The sequence below is a fragment of the Hipposideros armiger genome, unplaced genomic scaffold (genome assembly GCF_001890085.2).
Source record: "Hipposideros armiger isolate ML-2016 unplaced genomic scaffold, ASM189008v1 scaffold_280, whole genome shotgun sequence".
NCBI classification, from domain to species: Eukaryota; Metazoa; Chordata; class Mammalia; order Chiroptera; family Hipposideridae; genus Hipposideros; species Hipposideros armiger.
The window spans coordinates 790,720-796,374 of record NW_017731630.1 but is presented as its reverse complement, the minus strand read 5'-3'; the positions used below and the strand labels follow the sequence as shown (position 1 = coordinate 796,374).

The 5,655-nt window shown below is 64.2% G+C and overlaps 1 protein-coding gene across 2 annotated transcripts in view; it reads right to left on the bottom strand.

Moving 5' to 3' along the window:
- The window catches only part of TSNARE1 (t-SNARE domain containing 1), a 102,778-nt gene that overhangs the window by 885 nt on the left and 96,238 nt on the right, over positions 1 to 5,655 (bottom strand). The gene's annotated exons all lie outside the window — the stretch shown is intronic.

The window sequence follows — 5,655 nt, the reverse complement described above, 5'->3', positions numbered from 1 at the left end:
CCCCGCTTTGGGCAGCCCTCCCACAGCCCCAGGGAGCGGCCCCTTGGACTCACAGGGCTGCCCCCCACCCCCCGGGGCTCTGCAGGGGCCTGTATCCTGTGACCGGGGATGACCACTGGCTCTGCTGTTTTCTCTGTACTTGTCCCTGTTGTGCACGTTTGTCTACAGCAAGCAAGCACGAGGTTTGCACACATGACAAATGTACTTACAAAAGAAATAACTGGAGGCCCCTAAAAAGGCCCGTGAGGACACGATGCCCGCTGCCTGGCCGTGGGCAAAGGTGGCTGGAGGCCGGGCTGCTGAGGCCCCGGGGTCATGAGGCCAGATGGGCCTCCTCACAGGAGCACAGAGGGCAGGAGAGCGGGGCCACAAGGACTCTGTGACAACACCCAGCTCCCGGGAACTGGGCCGCCCCTGCCGATGACACCAGGGCTGCAGCAGGCGGGGAGGAGGGCCGGGGGCTCCCAGCCCCTCTGGGGGACTCTCCATTGTGGTGCCAGGAGGCCACCCAGAAGGTGCACTGTGTGAGACGCAGGGTGGGCTTCTGCTTGGCCAAGCCGGACATGGCCCCCCCTCACCCTCCCCGCCACCGCTGCCAGCCGGGGTTCCGGCACTTGCCCAGCCCTGGGGTTAAGCGTGGCCTTTCCAGGATCCTCTAAAACGCCAGCCCCACGGGTCTCAGTAGGACTCCTCGGGGCTGGGAATGGGAAGGTGAGGGTCTGGAGGCCTCAGGCTGCGGACGGCCTGACCAACAACACAGCTGCCTGGTAAGGAAGACAGGACACCTGGCAGCTGGGTGGGACTCGGGCCGGCAGCCCCTCCCTGTGCCCCCGCCCCAAGCTGCCCTGCCCTGGGCCTTGGTAAGGGAGGACCGGCAGGGCTGCTGGGCAGAGCCTCCGGGCTTGGACGGAATGCATCAAAGCAGATGTGGTCTCCCCTCCTGAGCCACAGGTCATCCTGGACCCCCTTCCCCTCACCCCTCTCCCTGAGCCAGTCCCTCTGGCACAGGCTCTGCCTGCCTGCGGCCGTTCTCCAGAGCTGCACTCTGCAGATCCTGCTCCCCTCTGCTGCCTGCGTCCGGGGCCCGGCTGGAGGACACAGGGGGAGTCCGCGGTTACTGCAGCAGAGGCCTTGACGCCGGGGCCCTGGGCTGCCATGAGGGGATCCCTCCATGGCGGTCACTGGCCAGGTCCCTGCAGAGGCCCCGAGGAAGCAGGACCTTCACCTGGCACACCTGGGCACCACCTGGCAGCGGGGGTGGACCTGGCACGGTGTGCTGTCTCCCTGGCCACCTACAAGCCCCTCTGCCCTAGCCAGGGCCGCAGGGCTGTGACAAGCGTGACGGCCCCAAGGAGAGTGCAGTCCCTTCCAGCCAGATGAAGCCAGCAGGGAGATGGGCAACGGGCACTCACGAAGAAGCTGCCCAGTGAATGGCTCTGGGCGGTCAGTGCGGTAACGGACAAAGCTGGGTGGTGCCCGCCCAGCCCAGGGAGCGTTCAGGGGTGGCAGTGAGCCCAGGTCCTACTCAGGGTCCACCCTGCAGCACTGCCTTTTGATGGACCAAGGCCAGACCACCCGGGGCGCTTGCCGGGCTGCACGGTGGTGGCCGAGGGGCCTTGGGGCTCAGGCGCCACTCAGAGCCTGGGCCTGACTCACCAGGGTCCTGAGGGGGACACTGTGATTCCGTCACGTCATTGTCAGTGTCCCTCAGTATGTCATTTTCTCATCCGTTTGCCGCTCTGCCAAATGGCGCTGGCCACCCTCCCTTGATAATGGGGAAAGTCAGCTGCCAGGGAGACCCAAGACCAGGCCCTGGAGACGTCCTCCGCCTGTGACGGGCCTGGTGCCAGCCTCACGGGCCCACTGGCACACTGAGCGTTGCCGTCCTGGACTGAGGCTGCGTGTGGGTCGGTCCGGCCCTGGAAGGGAGGGTCCTGAGGACCAGCCAGGGCTCGGGGGGCCGGGTGCACACACGTCCTGCTGGGTGGCTAGTGACACTGAATAGCTTATTAGAAATTAATATTTAATTCTCTTCTGTGGATTTAGCTTAATTATTCAATTTATTATTGCAATTACTGAGAAGCACCCAGAAGCAAAACTGCTTGCTTTGAGCAGGAGACATCGGGGGGGGGGGCTTGCTGAGAGCACCCCGACTCTCAGATGCTTGTTTGGCAGACTTGGCCCTGGGGGTCTCCTCCGGGTCCCACTGAAGTCTCCCTTTCTGCAGCAAAACCCTCTTTTCTCTGCCAGGCCTGGCTGAAGACACTGTGCCGTGTCCTCCCTTCGGGAGGGGGCCAAAGGGGGCAAGTCCCTGAATCTAAAGGGGCCCCAAAGGCAGGACCCCACCTCCTCTGCTTCATCTGGAGTCCATGCCTGGAGGAGGGAGCAGGCGAGTGGCCCCCATGTGGGCTGTGACCCAGGACCTTCGTGGTGCAGATCAGTGCCCCAGCTCCATGGAGTTCAGTGACCCATCCCGTCACCCAGGCGATAATGGCAGGGTGGGGACTCAAGCCCAGGGCCACCCCACCACACAGACGAGGTCTTTCCCTACACTTGTCACTCAGACAGGGTATCTTCATGCCCTGCTCCTGGGGGGGTTGCAACCCCCGGTTAGTCCCCAAAGCAACTTCCCTCACCCATGTGCTGTCTGTTTCCTGGGGCGGGCAGGCCAGTGCCCCTCCGCCCGGGACGTAAGGGCCACGTGGCTGGGAGGGCGGATCCTGAGCCCGGCCCCAAGATCAAGGTGGGCTTGGGGAGCCAGCCTGCTCTGCCCTCTCCCCACCCTGGATGAGCCTCAGCCACCATGCATCAGGTGGCACTGCCAGCCCTGGGCTCCCCCCTCCAGTCCTGAGGGCCCAGTGCCCTGGTATCACCCACAGGCTGCTGTGTATTTGCAGTGGTTGTCATAATGCAAGGACAGCAATGGGCACTGGCCCCGAGCCAGGAGTCACGGCACCAAATCCGAAGCTGATGCGAATTGAGGAACAGAGGGAGGTGGGGTGTCAAGGGCCAGGGCTGCCCCAGGACACAGAGGTGCCAGGGCCACCTCTCTAGGAGCTGGGGCAGAGCCGGCCCGCAGGCTGCACATGGTCCTCGCCGTGATGGGACAGAGGCCTAGGAAGCTTAGGTCTGGACATCACCTGGGCCTGGGTTTCAGGGGTCAGCAGGGCAACGCAAACCCCTGCTTCTGGGGGGTGCATGATGTGGACAGGTCATTGGCCAGGGACAGTTCCCGGGAGATGAGGCAGGGTCAGCTGTACAGAGAAGGATGCAGGCCAAGACCGGGGCAGCGGGGAGGAAACACATTTATTGTGCACACCTGTGTACAAGGGCACCACGGCCTCATAAACACCCATCCACATCTCAGGTCCCGGGCCCACCGAGGAGGACACAGGGCCCAGGAGGACACAGGGCCCAGCAGGACCTGCCCAACACCACGTGGTTAAAGCCGTGAAGGGGGTTCGGCCCCGGTCAGACTCGGAGCTGCCTCGCCAGGTCCAGCCCTGCCTGCCTGTTCAGCCCCCGGGCAGCAGCGGGCCCCAGCTGGCGTCCCACAGCCCTGCCGCCCTGCCGCACGCCCCCGGGGACCATGGGGCAGCCGTTCCCAGGCTGGGGCCAGTGCGCCTCCACACCCTTCTGCCCCCTCACCCCGCTAGCTGGCAAGCTCCACCGTGTCCGCTGGCTCCACCCGCGCTTCTCACACACACGCTGCCTTTTGTGCTGGCCGCCAGCACTTTCATGCTTTCATTTTCCCACCTTTTTCCTGGCAGAGCGCCATTCCCACTGGCCGGCCTGACCCTCCTCATGTGACCATCTGCTCAGCCACGGGGGGAGTGCGAACGGGCGGAGTGCGTGCAGGTGTGGCTCCTGCAGGCCTGTTAGTGGACAACTGACGAGCGCCCCAAGAGGCCCCCGGGGCTCTCAGCCCGCCGCCGACCCTGCTCCTGAACGTGGCCGCACGAGCCGTCACAGTGGGCTCTGGCCTCAGGGTTCCTCCCACGGTGTCTCCATGCCTTCACCGGGGCCCTGCCCAGATGCCTGACACGGCTGAGGGTGCCCACCCCTGACACAGACTCAGTCTAGACCCTGGGCACGCACTGAGCCCATGTAGGGTCACAGCAGCGGGAGCCCAGCAGGGGTGCTTAGGGGTGGCCTGCACAGGGACGTGACCCCACCTGTCACACAGCAGTGGGCACCAGCTGCTTCCAAGTCAGGGAGCCTGAGCCCCCCCCAGAGACTGCTCTTCTCTGCAGAAACAATAACCCCCCGCATTTGAATGGGGCCTCCACTGTCCTCAAAATGTTGTTTCTATTTAGTCGTCATCTGCCTTTGTCCTCAGAGCAACTCAGCAGAGGGACAGAGGGCAGAGACCCAGCCCCATTTCCCTCCAGGAAACTGAGCCCTGGGATGGGGGGGGGCTCCAGGGTCCCACAGAGAGCCCCTGGCAGGTGGCAGATGGGGCTGTTGGGGCCACGATGTCTCTATTCCAGCTTGGCTAACATGCCAAAGGTGACGTGCCCTATGTGGGCTCAGGGCGCCACCAGCCCCACGGCACCCAGGGACATCCACAGAGCCCCCACCTGGACCCCCGGCGACCGGCTGTAGGAGCAGGAGCCGCTGGCTTGTCCTGCCGGGGTCTGAGGTGCCCTGGCCCCACCTTCTCCACCACTGCTCTGGGAGCTGCTAGGGCCGGACTTCCCCTCTCCTGTCCTCCGTGCCAAGGTCACATAAAGTGGCCACTTGCTGGCCACATGGCCTGGCCTCAGCCTTGCCATCTCCCCAAAGGGGACGAGGTCATTGTAACCAGGCTACTCCAGCCAGAGGACTCACTGGAAAGGGATCAGCTGTCCCCGCTGGGTCTGCAGGAGCCGGTTTGAGGTCCCTGGCCCCAGAACCCATCCTTGGGTTCTCTCTCGCACAGGGAAGGGGTCAAGGGCGCAGAGCTGCCTGGCTGGAGGTGAGGTCTGATCTGGGTTGCAGGGGAGGGGAGCTGGGCCCCCAAGCTGAGTAGGAAAGCAGGAGGGGGCTGGGTGGTCCTGACTGATCCCAAACCCCAGGAAAGGGGAGAAAGGTGAGGAGCCTGAAAGGCAGAAGGGGTCGGCTGGAGGAATTGGGGAACCCCTCCCTCAGCTGGGCCTGCAGCGCTGGGAGCTGTCCCCACCCCAGGTCAGGTCGCAGGAACAAGGGAGGGCCCTCACCCCTCATCCTGACCACAGGAGCGCTTGTCAGCTGGACACCCAGGCCCACGCTCCCCGCCACAGCCTCTTCCTGGGCCCTGCTGAACCCTTCCTCACGCAGATGCGGGTCACGGCATCAAGACATCAATGTGCCCCCGGGGACCCTCGGTCCTTGCCCCTTGCCAGCCTCGTGTGTCCCTTCTTCTGACTCCAGCATGTGAGGGTACCTGGGCTGCCACCACACAGCCCAGCCTGCTCTGCTCACTGACTGCCCAGGGGGTGGCCCGTCATGACTTGCTGGAAGTCAGTGCTGACATAAAGGGAGCTTCAGGCTGGCCTCGCCCCTGGGCAGTGAGTTCCAGGAAAAGAGGGTGCCCACCTGCCATGCTCACCCAGGCCTAGCCTGGGCCTGACACAGAGGAGGGTGGGTGATGGCTAGATGATGGATGGATGGATGGTGGATGGATGGATGATGGAT